We start from the raw sequence: 16,691 nt of genomic DNA on the forward strand, positions 1-16,691 counted from the left end.
GGGAATAAATAACACTTGAATTGAGATTTGAAGGACGTGTGATGCTAAGTAAAAGGAGTATAGAAACATTTCAGGGACACAAAATTGTGAAAGCACAAGGAGAGGCAGAAATGAGCCATAATGGGTGTGCGCAAGTTATTTTTGCTAAGGTACCAAGTACATTTAGAACAGTAGACAGTGGTGGTCAGAGAGGTAGAGATGAGCGCATTTTCAACACCTTTAAATCTCTTACTCCACAAATCAAACAAAAATACTTTGGATAGATAAATAACCACATAGTCTACTTTCTGCTTTTAAAAATATTCTTTCTGAAAGTCTGAGAAGATAACAACAATAGCACAATATAAGTTATCATTTGTCTTTTCAAAATAATTCAGCATGATGAAATACTGTGATGAGATTACTGCCTGCAATTTTTTGTCACCATCTGTAGTAGTAGTATAGCAGTATAATTAGCAGTATAATTCTTAACTACTAAGAATTATCAATGGGGAGGGCCAGTCCCCGTCTGTATTTCTAGGAGGCCATTTTTCCACAGTGACATTCCTGATCTCTTGACTTTTCTCTTCCTCAGTCATCAACTGAAAAAAGTGGGGTGTCCTTTTGTGCGTTGCTATGGTTTGCATCTAGGTGTCCCCCCAACCCCCATCCCCACAAACCTCATGTAGTCATGGGGTGACTTCTGCAGTTTGTGCTTGATTATTGTGGGTATGGATGCTGGGGCAGGTAATCTGCATTACAATATAAGGAGGGGTGAGTTGCTAACTAGCTGCCCCGGCTGCTGCCACTCCCTTTGGCTCTCTGCTCTTTGTCACCACCATGAAAAGTTGCCCTCTGCCATGTGCTGCTTCGCCTTGGAGCCAGCTGAGTATGGACTGAAACCTCCAGTAACTCTGAGCTAAATAAACCTTTCCTTCCTTCATTTTGAGGGCCAGGTATTTGTCTCAGCAACGAGAGAAGAGTAACTGAGACATGTGTTCTTCTTTGGTTTGTCTTGTTTGTTTGTTGTAATTCTCTTAAAATATGTTTTCAGTACACCATGCTCACACTCACTAGAGAGAATTCATGCACATACATAACATATTTCAGTTCTTTTCTCTCCTCCCCCCTTTTGTTTTCCCATCATCAGATTCATATAGTTGGACATATGGATTGGAAATGTGTGGCTGGGTCAACACTTGCTGCTCTTCAGTTTTGCCTGCTTTCAGAACTGTTGGGAGTGGCAGCAGCTGCATATTAGTCACATGTGTGACAGCAGGACCAGGCCACAGTGCCTAAAGCAGTCAAGCTACCTCAGTCCTGAGAAGCGCATCCTGCTGGACAATTTCAGCCACTAGTCCGGAGGCTGACAACCTTGTGTCACATGACTCTAGCTTTGCAAAGGTATAAATATACACCCCTACAGGGAGTCCTCTGGCAATCAGGCAAATAGGCCTCCACCTGACCACAGCTATTATCTCTTATCCTTATTTTCGAAAACGCTCCCCCACCCCCGTTTTCTCCCAGGAACCACTGAGAGATCAGTGAGTCTCAATATAAAACTCTGAGCTGCGTGTGTGTGTGTGTGTGTGTGTGTGTGTGTGTGTGTGTACATCTGTAAAGCCCCAAATTATCTTGTTGTTCCAGTGGGTGGATAAATTAAAAAGTACAATTCAGATATCAAATAATATAAGCATTTTGGGGACAAAGATTGAGCATGTTATGTGACATCTTTAGGAGTAAAAATTCATGTAATTTAAATCTATTTGTCCATTTCTCAAATCTGACCTCAAACAGAGAGAGGTACTCTGAATTGACCTTGTAGAACTCTAATATATGTGTAAGGTAGTAAAATATAGCTCTATTCAAAGTACAAATGAGGAGAAACTTAATGTTTACTTGTTTTTCCCTTTAGTCTGCTTCATAATTTCTGTAACTGCATGTGTTCCCCAAATGCCTATCTAGGCCTCCTTCCTTTGCACCAAGTTTTAATTCTACCCCATTCTCTATGAATATATATATATATATATATTGCAATAACAAGATAATGAGTAGTGATAATCTATGTAGTTGCTTCCGCTAAAAAACACATACTCGGTTTGGCATATGTTCTGGATGCGAAATATTTTAGCCCAAATGTGGGGCTCTACAAATAACAGATTCACATTCAGTGGAAAGACTATGACAAAGTTACTGATGAACAGATGGGTCTTTTGGTATGCTTGAATGCCACCAGTTTGATAACTAAATATTTAATATAAATATGTAAGTAAATTTGGTAGGAACATATCAGAGAAACTCTGGGTGACAGCAGCTCTTAAGGCACTGTTGGGGCTTGAAAAATGCTGTGAGATAGCTCCTTCAACAATAATTTTTAAATAATTTCTATTCTCTATACTTTATTATAAAAACAGAAGGGTAAAATACCAACCTCTGTGGCTCAGGAAAGATATAAGATGCAGTTCCTAAGAATGAGATGTCAAGGGCCAGCCAAATAGCTCAGCTGATTAAAGTGCCTGCAAGCAGGCTCAGGGGTCAAGGGTTCGATCCCCGGGCCTGCAGTGCCAGCCCCACCCCTGGGACGCACTGAGATGGCAATTGAGACTGGGCATGGTGGCACACGCCTGGAATCTCAGCTCTTGGGAGGCTGTAAACGGGTGGATCACTACGAGTCTGACCTGGTAGTGAGACCCTGGACACCCTGTAGAGCCTTCCTTAAAAAAAAAAAAAATACAAAACAACAACAACAAAAGAATGAGATGTCAATAATAGTATCTGAAAACAGCAGCACTTCTCAAATAAGTGGTATTAGAAGATAGCCTCTGGCTTGCTCTTTCCCTCTTCCTAGCGTGTGGACAAAGGAGCCACGAAGGAGCTCCTAACAATGGAGTTTTTAAAATTACGTGCAAAAATAGCTTCGGATTTATATCTATGATGATCACATGAAAAATAAGCCTTAAGGTCATACCACTGTTCTTTGGAGTTTACTATTACAGAGTTATAATAAGCAGTATATTTCAAATATGTATGGGTCATGGATCTGAGTTACAGACAATTAAAACTCCTCACTGCACTTTACATACCAAGAAATTGTTCAGCTAAGAGGAGCTGGAAGCTGGGATTTCCACCACAGACGCCTCCAGAAGACCCACTTGTAGGGGCGACTTCATCTCTATTTCTTCAGCTGCTTTTTGAAGGTGCATTTGTTCGGCAGGATATAAACCCATGGCTATTCACTAATTAAAAGGATGTTTGAAAAATACATCTGGTGCGTTGCCAGCCTCTACCGCTGCAGAGTGTAAGCCAAGAGAGAAGTTGAAATGAATAGTGGGTGAGTTCGTAGAGAGTGTCTGCCCCACACTGTGCCAGCCCTGATTGGTATTGACTTCCTGGAGTGGTGCTCTGAGCATGAGTGGAGCGCGTGCAGGCTCAGCGAGAAAGAGTGGTACTATTCATTAGTGGTGCTGCTGAGATGCAGACGGGGAGTCGGATGGGCCTGCCACTTACTGTTTCATCCCTAGACAAACAACAGGAGAGAGAGTCCCCGGGGAGTGACAGCTGGGAATTGGAGACAGACGAATCATTATAGGAAAATAAGCTCTGGAGGACACAAAGACGCTCCAGTTGCTCAACCCCCACCTCAGGAGGAACCCGGATAATAAAGAAATGGAACAGTGGGTATCAGCGGACCAGTGGACAGTGGACAGTGGCACTTGGGTGAGAAACAGCTAAGGTTTCCCCTGGTTAGAAATCACTTCAACAAATATTAGGTAATCCCCAGATTATGAACATGAAATAATAAACAAGCAAACATAAAGAAATGTTCATTCATTTTAAGTACATCTATTTCTAAATTGCTACAAATGAATGTTACATTAAAGACCTTTAGCTTCAAGTTCTAAAAAATATTAATAGACTAAGAATAATAATGCAGAGTTCTAGATTACTAAAATTCATCGAATCATTTCATTTTATATATGGAAAATCTGTGACCCACAGATTGTACGCTTTATGTAAAAGTTTTAGTACATGTGTGCTTTGAGTATTTGTAAGCCTGTGCTTTTTGGTGTAAGCAGAGATTCACTCAACCATCCATATTAAGATAGCATTTTGCCTTTTTTTTTTTTTTTTTTTTTTGGTGGTACCAGGGATTGAATTTAGGACCCTGCACTTGCCAGGCAAGCACTTATTCTACTGAGCTATCTCCCCGGCCCCATTTTGCTAAATATTGTAAATAATACAAAACATATAGCATATGGACTCTATGACTAGTTGAATGATGAAATGGAAGAATGTAGAAACATATTAGAGTATAGCTTTGAATACTGGAGAATCACTAAAGACTATTTTTCTCACAAATTCCAAAGGAAGGAAAAATCCTAACGATGTAAGTAGGTAATTGTAAGTGATTAGAACTTTTGTTCCATTAGCATAATCTGTCTCTATCAGAAAATGAATTCATTAAATGAGTCATTGACACAAGTTTTGAATTAATTTCCGGAAATAATTCACAAAACTATACTGCAGAATTGATATGTTGAAGAATATTTCTTCAAGCACTAGATGCTTCTATTTGCATAATTTACTACTACCTCCACCAGCAAAGAAAATAGGTGCTTAATTACAAACTCCTGCATCACAGACAGCTGTGGGAGGGGCTGGGATCGAGGGCAGTCAGCATTTCTAGTTTTTAGAGGACTGTCTTCCCCTCCCCAATCACAGTCAGAGATTAAAACCTTAGGTAGCCACAAATTTGAAAATGGTGGAAATCTTAAAGTGCTATGTGGGATCTTACAAGGTTATCCTTTCTCAGCTGATCATTGCAGAATTATTGACAAGAGTAAAATATGGTACAACCTAAGTGTACCTTGGCCAGCAAGTAGATGAAGAAAAATGTAGTGTGAATACACAAGTGAATATTGTTCAGTGTTTTAGAAAAGGAAATGCTGTCACATGCAACAATATGGAAACCCTGAAGCACATTTCACCAAGTGAAATAAATCAGTCCCTGCAGATAAATACTGCAAATTCCACTTACATCAGGCAAGTAAAAGTCCAACTCTCTAAAATATGGTAAGATGGTGGATGCTAGGTCCAGGAGAGAGCAGGAAACAGGTAACTGCCATACAAGGGGTATAAATTTTGGTTATTCAAGATGAATAAATTCTAAGTTTTAGAGGTCAGCAGTACAACATTTGCCTTTAGTCAATATTATAATGTACACAGACAAATTTAAGGAGGCAATTTCATGCCAATGTTTCAAATCACACTTTCAAAATGTATAAGGATATAAAAACAAGCAAAAGCTACATTGTCTAATAATCTCTCTATAAAAGTTCTCTTTCTCTCTTCTTCTTTTTCCAGGAATTGACAATGACTGTCATTCTGCAGACCCTCACTCTAGTCATGCAAAGACTCCATTAATTTATGGCAGCATAAACCTATCTGAAAGGCAAATGGTCCCTTCTGTTTAAAACACTTTCTTCTTAAACCAAACTCAAAAACACACACTTTGCCCAACACCAACCTGACTCAAATCAATTAACTTTAGTACATTTTCCTCACAGGGCAAATATCTGTTCACTCAACACACCTTCTGGGAGGTAAAATAAAAATGTATTTCTCTTCGTCTAATCCAAAATTCAACTCTTAAAGAATCCATTTTGTATCATAAACACATGTTCTTGACATTATCAATAGATAAATATGTATACTAAAAGTTACTTTTTATTTTTAGCTAAAAATGTCTGCTTACACTGAATATATTCAGCAGGCATATTAATTCTAATCATTAGAGTTACATTTTATGAAACCTAAAGCCACTGTGACTTAATGGCCCTTCACTGGCAAGGGAACTTACCTCTTAAAAAGAAAATAAGGAGGATAAACCATGCATGTAAGCATAGATGAAAATACTAACAGTATTGACCAAACTCAAAATTATGTCTGTGTTGCTATTTTAACCTTTATAGGGAGCCAGGGAGATAGCTCAGCAGTCTGAGCACCTACTGGTAAGCACAAGAGCCCAGTTTGATCCCTGGTACTGCACTCCATGTGGGTGCCATGCTGAGACTGCCACCTAGACCAGGAGTGGTGGCACACGCCTGTACTCCCAGCACTGGGGAGGCTGAGACAGGAGGATCACAATAAGTCCGAGCTGTGTAGGGAGACCCTGTATCAAATAAAAATTTTTGAAAAACAAAAGAAGAAAAAAACCTTTACAGTGGATTAAAGCACCTACAAGCAGGCACAGGAACTGGGGGTTCAATCCACAGGCCTGCTGGGCTGGCTTTGCCCCTAGGGTGCACTGAGACAGCAATTGAGACTGGGTGTGGTGGCACATGCCTGTAATCCCAGCTCTTGGGAGACTATAAACAGATGGATCACTATGAGTCCAATCTAGTAGTGAGACCCTGAGCACCCTGTAGACACTTCCCTAAAATATATAAAAAAAAAAAAAAAAAGTGAAGAAGAGAAAATATTCTTTCAGGTTTTCACAGAGAGCAAATGGGTCAAGCAATGGCCATGACTCATCCACATGGCTGACACTGACAAAGGATCTACAAATTGAGGTACAGGGTTTCAGGATAAATCCTGAGGGGATTTGACTGACCTTGTCAGATACAAAAGTTACATTTCTTATTATATGGGTCTTGCTTTATCTTGATCTTAACTATCCAGCAGAAAAGTATAAAAATGAAGTATAATAAGTAAAGCCATAAGAATATGCTGAGGTGTAAAAGGCTCAAGTCAACAGCTTCTGACATTGCCAATCTTATAGAAAACCTACTACTATTATGGTCTACTGGACTATATTGGAATATTTTGCTGAATTCATGCATCTACAATATTTACATGACAATGGAATATCCATCTTATAAAACTAAACAAAAAAGGGGGTTACAAATGGACCATTTTGTATCCGTACATTCAAAATATTTAGGATAGGTATACAGCTACTTCTTCTTAATTCAATGAATAGAAAGATTTGTTCTAATAGTGTTTGTGGACAGGATATCATATCTGCATCTTGTATTATGAATAACCACTAGGAAGACAACAATATGTAATGTATTAATTGTTGAAACTGTCCTATGAATCGGTTTTGAAACTGTCTCATTGCTATTTGTTTCTCAATAAGATTATTGAAAAAATAAAAATTTAAATTTAAAAAAACAAACCTTTATAAAATGTAAATAATTTTTCCATATTCCTGTGTGTTCATTTTAGCAGCTTTCAAACAGCTTTTCTTAATACAGTATTAGCCTTATCCACTAATTCCAAGAATTCTTAAATGAACTCAATTACCAAGATAATTATCATTGAAAGATTCTCAGCATTTTTATTTTGAACCAGTAGAGTGGAAGAGGAAAAAGTATACAAGGAGAAATCAAAATGAAAAGTCAGGGGACAGTACTATGTCCTTGAATTCAGGTGTCGATCATTCTACTGGAAATCTAAGGCGAGCTGTGAGGGTAACTTCTGTCACCCTTGTTACATGCAACATAATGAATAAGAACATTTAAAAACAGCTATGGCAACAGCAACCATCAAAGAACAGCAGCCATGGCCCTCTGCTATCCCATGGCCGTGGGCCTCAACAAGGGCCACAAGGTGACTAAGAATGTGAGCAAACTGAGGCACAGTTGCCGTTGTGGATACCTCACCAAACACACCAAGTTCATGCGGGACATGATCCGGGAGGTGTGCAGCTTCACCCCCTGTGAGCGGTGCGCCATGGAGCTGCTCAAGGTCTCCAAGGACAAGCGCGCCCTCAAGCTCATCAAGAAAAGGGTGGGGACGCACATCCACACCAAGAGCAAGCGCGAGGAGCTGAGCAACGTGCTGGCCGCCACGAGGAAGGCAGCTGCCAAGAAGGCCTGAGCCCCTCTGGAATAAAGCTTTGCAGAAAGTTCAAAAATTAATTAATTAATTAATTAATTAAAAACAGTTACGAAATTTTGAGTCTACATTGTACTAGAGAACAGTGACTTCTACAGAGTTAGAATATAAGAATATTTTATTTGTTTATTAGTTTACCCCTAAGACTCAGCAGTCATATTTTCTGCCTCTAAGAAAGCCAATCAAAAGTTAACGAGAAGACTGGGAACAGCTCAGTGGTATGAGCACCTGCCTGACAAGTGATCCCAAGTACCAAAACATAAGTTACAGAAAAAAATAAGTAGATGAGGGAGACAATTAAGTTAAGTACAAGGAATTAAGAAAGGCTTTTAGTGACTTTCCCCTATTCTGGTTATAATTCTTCCTGAGGGTTGGTCTGCATGTCTGCGTTTTACACAACTTAGTTTTTTCATATGATCTGAATGTCATTTCAACCCAATTATTCTTAACTTCAAAGAGATAAACTTTAGTTACTATTATCTGCATTCAAAACATTAGCAAGAAACATAATGGAAAAATATATGTACAGTATTATGTATAGGGTGATCAGATTTCACATACTGAATGTCAAAGTGTCTAAACCGTCCATGCCACTATTCTCAGATAGGTAATCAGAGTTGATGGGATTTTTTTTTTTTTTTTTTTTTTTTTTTGAACCAGGGATTGAACTCAGGCCCTTAAAAGCATTTATTCTACTGAGCCATCTCCCTGGAAATTCTTCCACATAACTGGAAAAGCAGCAGTTTCCAGAATTGCCTGTGATCTCTTTTTCAAAAAACAGAAATTAAAGATGCTGCAGAATAAAAAAATGTCAGTTGTTTCATCTGTAGGGAAGGGACTTTTCTTTAGAAATTCATGTCAAATTACATGCTGTAAGATGTAGCTATTATATAACTTGCAGTGAAAAGAAATCATTTATCATTAGAGCTCTCTTTGTCTCGTTCTCTCTCTGTCTCTCTCTGTCTCTCTCTGTCCCTCTCATCTCTCTGTCTCTCTGTCTCTGTCTATCTGTGTCTCTCTATCTCTCTCTCCCTCCCTCCTTTCCCTCACCCGCCCCCAGACAGGCCCCTTCTATGCAGCTCAGGCTGGCCTTGAACTCTCTCTGGCTGCTACCCAGGCTAGCCTAGAACTCAGCAATCCTCCTGCCTCAGCTTCACAACTACACCTCTATATCCGGGTACAAAACTATAGATTTTAAAAGGAGACAGTGAAAAGAGATATTCTTAGGCCAAAGCACAAAGAAACCATTCATAAAGATCAAAGAGGGCGGAATAAAGCTGCCCAGAACTTTCTTCCTCCTCAGCCACAAAGAAAGCAGCCAACTGGCAGAGCTGGAGAGAGGCCAGGTGCAGCGGCTGTGGAAGCTCAGTGCTGGTTGCCATGGTAACCCTGAGATTACCAGCCAGTTTCTCAATCTATTAGGTGTAGGTCTACATTCTAACTGGTTATTTGTTGGTTTATATGGAATGGATACTGAACTACCCAGCATCATACCAAGACCAGTCTGTGCTGTGTTACTTCTCTTCAAAAATATGAAGCATTCAGAAAAGAAAGGGAGGAAACAATTAAATCACAGGGACAAGTATATGTCCTGAAGCAAACCATCCACAATGCCTGTGGAAGAACTAGACTGGTCCGTGCTATGATGAGCAAGAAACCCACGATGCGATTTGAATCTAAATCCACTTTGAAAAACAATCCCGGAAGAGTCTGTGTTGATGAACCCTGAAGACCAATCCAGATACGTGGCGAACTAGGACACGATTAGGGGAGCTCACTTGCCAGTGCCTGTGAGAGTCGGCCTGAGGTGCCGAACATAGAGCAGACAGCACCCCTTCATTTCACTGCATTAGTTCATGTAGATGGCATCTCTGTGAATTAGATGGGTGGGAACCATTTCCAGTTAGCCACGGGAAAGCTAGTGGTGGAGTTTTAGTAAAGGCTGTCACAGAAGTTTGCAAGTATGACCCCGGTGAATTAAGATTTAATGCAATTGCTCTTCCAGTAGCACAGATTATCAGTGGAAATACTAAATATTGCTACATGCAACACAAGTTAAATGTCCACTTCTGTACGCTAATTCAAGAATTTTGATATTTTCATTATTTTGACTAATTAAACTTTATGTAAATTAAAATTTGCAAAAAATAGATTTTGAAATGATAATAGCGCACCCAAAGATCTAAAAAAAAATCCAAACCCAAATTCAATAGAAGGAAATAAATAGCATAGCTAAGAGAAAAAAATGTGAAATAGAAATCAAAATTAATCCAAAAGAACAATGAACTCTTGATTTTTTGAAAAGATAATAATGAAAATTTTTATGCCAAGAACAAAATAGCGGAATTAAATATATAAAATTAGAAATGAATGTGGAGACATTATGACTGATTCCATAAGGGTCATTAGATATTATTATAAATAAATATGTACAAATAATTTGAGAAACCTAGAAGATATTGATACATACAATGTACAAAAACTGAACTAAAATAGAAAATCTAAAGACGCAATGTTCAGATACAAGATTGAATCAGTGATTCTAATACCCACACTTTGCAAACAAAAAAAAACAAGAACAAAAACAAAAAACAAAAAAACAAGGACTATTTGGTATAAGCTAACAACTTAAACTCCATCTTGTAACAAGCTTTGTAACTTCCGTTTTGTAAAACCTTGATTTGTTTTGTAAACCCCTCACCCATGCCTTCCCTGAAGAATGTGACTGTTTGTGCAAATAAGAAAGTGTTCCTCAACATTCTGCAGAATGAGTTAAGCTGTCCTTCCTATGGGAGCAAACAGAATGCCTGAAAATGGGTAAAATGGTCATCACATGTCCTTCTAAGTACCGAGACAAAAACAATGCCTAAGCCAAGTAAAACATATTCCTGTAGGGTTTACAAAATGTGACCTCGTCTATGGGAACAAAAAGTTAACCCTCAGTTATAACTGACTCAAAATAAGCTTTGTGAAATCCCCCCACCGCCCCCCTACTCTTGTGGGTTTCCCTTTAAAAACTGTGCCTCACCTAGACTAGGAGTGCACCTACTTGGAGACGAGAGTACGTGCCGCCGCTGAGCTCAGCTAAATAAAGCGCTTTCTTGCTTTTTTTAAAAAAATAAAAGACTTCCACAAGAACAAGTCCAGGACCAAATGATTTTACACTTTTAAAAATTTAGTAATAACAATTTTTTCACAAACTGCTCCAAAATCATTGAAAGGGGGGAATTCTTTCACATATTCTATGAGGTCAGCATTACACTGATTTGTGTTACAGCTAGACAAAAATACAATAAGAAAAAGAAGGCTCCAATAAATACCTCAAATAAATAATGTCTCAGTTACTTTTCTCTCATTGCTGGAACAAATACCCGACAGCCAACATGAGGGAAGGCAAGGTTTAGTTAGCTCACAGTTAATGGAGGTTTCAGTCCATACTCAGCTGGCTCCAAGGTGGAGCAGCACACGGAAAAAAGCAACTTTTCATGGTGGCAGCAAAGAGCAAGAGAGCAAAAGGAGGAATAGCAGCAACAATGGCAACAGATGGCAAGTCTGTCTCTATGTCTCTCTTATATTACATCCGGGCTCTCTGCCCCTGACTGGGGAAGTACTCACACCCATAATCCCAGCAGTACTAAGACCCATAATCCCAGTGGTCTGGGATAAAAGTCCCTGCCCTATGACTACATGAGGCTTTGGGGGGACAACTACACACAAACCATAACAAACATAGATGCAAAAGTATTCAACAAGATGCTAGCAGACTAAATGCAATAGCATGTAAAGATATCATTCATTATGATCAAGTGGGATTTAGTCTATGAACTCAAAAACTGTTCAAAATGTAAAAATCAATAAATGTGATAAATCATAACTACATGGGGCCAGGGAGATGGCTCAGTGGAATAAGCGCTTCCCTGGCAAGTGCAAGGGCCCAAGTTCAATCCCTGGTTCTGAAAAAAAAAAATTATATATATATATATATATATATATATATATATTTGAAATAATGTAATATTTCAAGTTATACACAGGCCAGCGAGAAAGCTCAGCAGACTGGGCACCTGCTTTGGCAAGTACAAGGACCAGGGTTCGATCCCTGGTCCCACAGGGCCCGCTGGCTCCACCCCCGAGCATGCTGAGCCAGTGACCCAGTCCGGGCATAGTGGCACTCACCTGTAATCCCAGCACTGGGGAGGCTGAAACCACAAGGATCAATCACTACGAGTCCAAGCTGTGTAGTGAGACCCTGTACCAAATACATAAATGGAAAGACAAGTTATACACGTCTTCAAACTCCAGTACGTAGTTTGCCTTCAATGCCATGTGAATTTGGACCAGCTGCACTGCAGGGACCAGAAGCTCCCTTGCTCGGTGGCCATTTTTCTGTATGCCCAAGAGGCAGGGACAGTAGGATGACGGCCAGCCCTACCGCCGGAGTTCCCCAATGTCCTCTCTTCCTTTTGTCTTCTCTCAACTTTGGCTATGTGGAGTAGTTAAAGGAGGTTAATTTAAACTGTTCCTATGTATCACTGCACAATGTCTGTACCCAATTAGCTGAAATCAGACCTTGGCAAACACTCCCTGCAAGTACCCCTGAAAATTAAGCTGCGCTTTTAGTGGCTTTGTAGGATGAGCTTGTGGAACGAACACTGAACTAGGTGACAGAGTAAGATTTTAACTTATACTAGTTAACCTGAAATAAAACTTTAAGCCTGAAAATTGTAGTTGCATTGTAATTGTGATGCCCCCAGTTACCAGAAATTTTTGGATTATTACATTTATCATATCCCATGAATTAGTGATTTCAATGCCATAAACAAGTAACTCTCGGGCCGGAGAGATGGCTCAGTGGAATAAGCGCTTCCCTGGCAAGCGCAAGGGCCTGAGTTCGATCCCCGGTTCCACCAAAAAATAAAAAAAATAAAAATAAAATGCAGAGAAAACAAGTAACTCTCTCTGTCTGTCTGTCTCTGTCTCTCTGTCTCTGTTTCTGTCTCTCTGTCTGTGTCTATTTCTGTCTCTGTTTCTCTCTCCCTCTCTCCCCCTTCCCCCTCTCTCTCTGTTCTCTCTCTGTTCTCCATTTCTCTCTCTGTCCTCGCTGTCTCTGTCTCTCTTCCCCCTCTCTGTTCTCTCTGTTTCTGTCTCTCTATGTCTCTGTCTCTCTGTCTCTGTCTCTGTCTCTGTCTCTGTCTGTCTGTCTCTCTCTCTCTCTCTCTCCCCCCTCTCTTTCCCCCCACTCTCAATATTAGCACTATTTAATCCAACATGTTTGTAGCCTTTAAGACTATCGCTCTCTAGCTTCACATCTGAGTCACCTGTAAAACCAGAATCATCCTCACAGGGACGATTGTGAGTCCAACATAAAATCCTTGATATTTATTTTGCCTAGTGCGCAAGTGTAGTGTCTTGAGATGCCTGCTACTGTGTTGTTTGGGACCACAAATTATAAACTGAGTATACAGGACATCCATGCTTGTTCTCGCACTGCCCTTGGGCCGATTTGGACCTGGGACGCTCCCTGCTTCTCAAAGCTGGACACCTCATGGCTGCCGTGGGGCTCATGGGACAACATGAGATCCTTTGGAGATGGCACAGGCGTCTGGGGAAGCTTCTCCTGTAGCTCCCGGCTCACCTTTGTCCAGTCCTTGCAGTCTCCTGCAGATTGCTTTGCTCTTCTTCCCAGCCCACCGTAGTCACCGGTACTGCTCCGGGAAATATCCGCTGCCCTTGTCCCACTGTCCTTGCCACAGATGTAGTGGGCCACCACCAGGTGCTGGGTTCCTCCTGGCCTTTTGTCCCTGGAGAATGACTGGTCAGCCCAGATCCCTTCCTGCACTTCTCTTCTCTGGCTCTCTCTTCCTCTGGATGCCCTAACTCAGGCAGGAGACGGGACTTCCTGGTAACTGACACCTTAGAAAGTGCCCCTGGGGCTAGGTTCTTCCTTTCAAGTTTCCCCAGCCAATTGTTCCTGGGCTTTCTGATCCCTCCCTTACCTGGGAGTCTCACAAGGACACCTCTTTGTTTCTTTTTTTGGCGGAACCAAGGATTGAACTCAGGCCCTTGCGCTTGCCAGGGAAGTGTGTTTCTTTAAATTGCTTTAATTCTTACTCTTCCTTTCCAGGATCTGAAAAGATGATTCTTTCTCTAAACAAGCCAGATTTAAATTAATAAGAATATTTACTTAAAATAAGGGGACAAACAACCTAAAATCTAAAATGAAAATGTAAAGCTACTATTCAAAAAATTTGATACCAACTTATGTAAAAGATGTAGACTACACTTAAGAAGATACAGATAAATGAAGTTTTAATTGATATTTTTATTTTAACTTTTAATTTCTCTTAATACGAATTTTATGTGCTTCATGACACAAATTTATATATGTGTATTTTATAGTTGGGCTAGCCCACATTTTACACACACTAATATTTCTAATTTACTGGTATCTTGTCTAATTCCTTTTTTATTATCTAAAGGGAATACAAAATAGTAATAAATAAATAAATGAATACAAAACTTCACCAAAATTTAATTCTTGAGAAATACAAGATTAGCAACAAAAATACCACTAGATGGCAGCATGGAATCAATTCTAAAATACATATTTTTTTTCCTTATGCGTGGAATTAGTTGCCGAAACTTTAGTAGCAAAACCTATCTTGAAATGATATATTAATTGGTATGAAATGTTAATTACATGTAATTTCACATGCTCTTGATGTTTGGACCAATATATTTGCTTTGGTCTAAGTAGGAAGCCAATAACTTTTAAGGTCTAAGAGGTAAGTTATTTAATGCTAATACCAAAAGGGGTGTAAACTGTAGGCATAAACTTTGGAATCTGATGTGAAGTCTGGCTTTTCTCTGTAGCATTCAGCTTAAAATACGTTGTACCTGTTCTTTTAAGTATTCTGTTCATCACCGGAACTTTTACACACTATTTTTAAAATTTTTCATGTAAATGATTTTTCTAAATTAATTTGTGCTACATTGTGTCAATAATGTTCCTTCATTAGCGCAGGCTGATCAGGCCCTTGATCTCCCAAATGAGTGGATGGTGAAGGCTTAAATCAATGAAACAGATGAAATCACTTTAGAGCTGCAGAAGGATCCAAACTCTCTCATGGAATTTGCGATTCTCTCTGCTCAGACAACAAACTTCTCTGGGTGACCCATATTTATTGGCTTTCAAACACAGGATGAAGATGCTAAAGGAAGCGTGAGAATCTAGCAGGACCTCGGGAGATTGTGTCTCAAGCAGTAAATCATGCCCATCAGGAGCGCTGCCTTATCTTAGGCTGGCGTTTATTGCAGGAGTGTGGAGCCTGCAGCTGCAGTCTCCTTTTCCAACTGTCCTCAGCTGTGGCCCTATGCTGTCCCCAGAGGCGTCCCAGCTTCACAGGCCAGCACAGGCTTCAGTGGGCTCAGTGACTCAGAGGTTCACTTACTAGAGTCTGCTGCCCATCTCCAGGCAAGAGCGTAGGCCTTGGGAAAGCCACACGTCACCGTGAAAAGCCAATTGGTTAACGTTAAGTCCTGCTCAGAGCGGCTTCGTAGTGGTCTCCATCCATGCTATAATGGCTACATTTGTGTATTATTCACTATTTATAGTACAAATGCTGAATTTCAATAATACTGATTTTAGTATTTTGTGGATGTATCCAGCAAGCAAATAGTATCCTACTACCTTCCTCTCTCTGTCTCTGTCTCTGTCTCTGTCTCTGTCTCTGTCTCTGTCTGTCTCTGTCTGTCTCTCTCTGTCTGTCTCTGTGTCTCTGTCTCTCTCTGTCTCTCTCTCTGTCTCTCTCTCTGTCTCTCTGTCTCTCTGTCTCTCTCTCTCTCTCTCTCTCTCTCTCTCTCTCTCTCTGTCTCTCCATCTTTTTGAGATAGTGTCTCACTATGTAGCTCAGGCTGGCCTCGAACTTGCAGATATCCTTGTGCCTCAACCTCCTGAGTGCTGGCATTATAGGTTTATGCCACCATGCCTGGCACTAAAACTGTGCTTTCTAAGGGCTTTAACTATATTGTCTTTAATTCATATCTAATTCTTCAGCTACAATGATCACACTATATATATATATGCCATAATGTCAAGGAGATAGTTCACTCTAGAAGTGACTGATTGCTCTTTGTTGCTGAAAACAAGTATACCAAAATAATCTGATGAAAATCTGGGCATGGTAGAGTATGGCTGCAATCCTAGCCTTCTGGGAAACTGAGGCAGGAGGATGGGGGCGGGGCACACTAAACCAGATGAGAAAATATGTGCTCTGGATTTTAATAGACTTGGATAAGATCATATAATTTTTGAGGCAGAAACTAGATTAGAAACAAATTATCTTTCTCATCTATATCACATACTTTCATTTTATTTATGACCCAAGCTAGAAATTTTGCACATAATGATTCCCTTCTTCCATACCCATCAAACTTAATCAGAGGTATATGCCAAATCTATCCCCCAAAGCCTCTTGAATCCATCTCATTTTATTCATCTGCAATTTCGAGTCTTTATTGAAAGCCTTCATTATCCCGCTCACGTGATTATACCTGTCCTTAGAGAGGGAGCACCACTCTTCTATCACTTCACACTTTGAAATATTCCTCTTCATTTTGCTATAAAAATGATTATAAACCTACCACACTTCTCAAAGACACCTGATTTTTACTTCTTAAATTTTGTAAGAGGGATGCTTCCTTCGGCACCACCTATACTCAACTTTGTAAGGAACGACCTACAGGTTGAGGAACACATGGAGGAAAAACAAAGCATCCCTAGCTCAGCATCTGAAGGTCTTTTGTTAAAA

General features: G+C 40.0%; 1 pseudogene; it reads left to right on the plus strand.

Annotated features, from left to right (window-relative positions):
- Positions 1–7,671: 7,671 nt before the first annotated feature.
- LOC111817036 lies at positions 7,672–9,975 on the plus strand (annotated as a pseudogene).
- The last annotated feature ends 6,716 nt before the right edge of the window (positions 9,976–16,691 follow it).

The sequence above is a fragment of the Octodon degus genome, unplaced genomic scaffold (genome assembly GCF_000260255.1).
Source record: "Octodon degus isolate 3935 unplaced genomic scaffold, OctDeg1.0 scaffold00047, whole genome shotgun sequence".
Lineage (NCBI taxonomy): Eukaryota > Metazoa > Chordata > Mammalia > Rodentia > Octodontidae > Octodon > Octodon degus.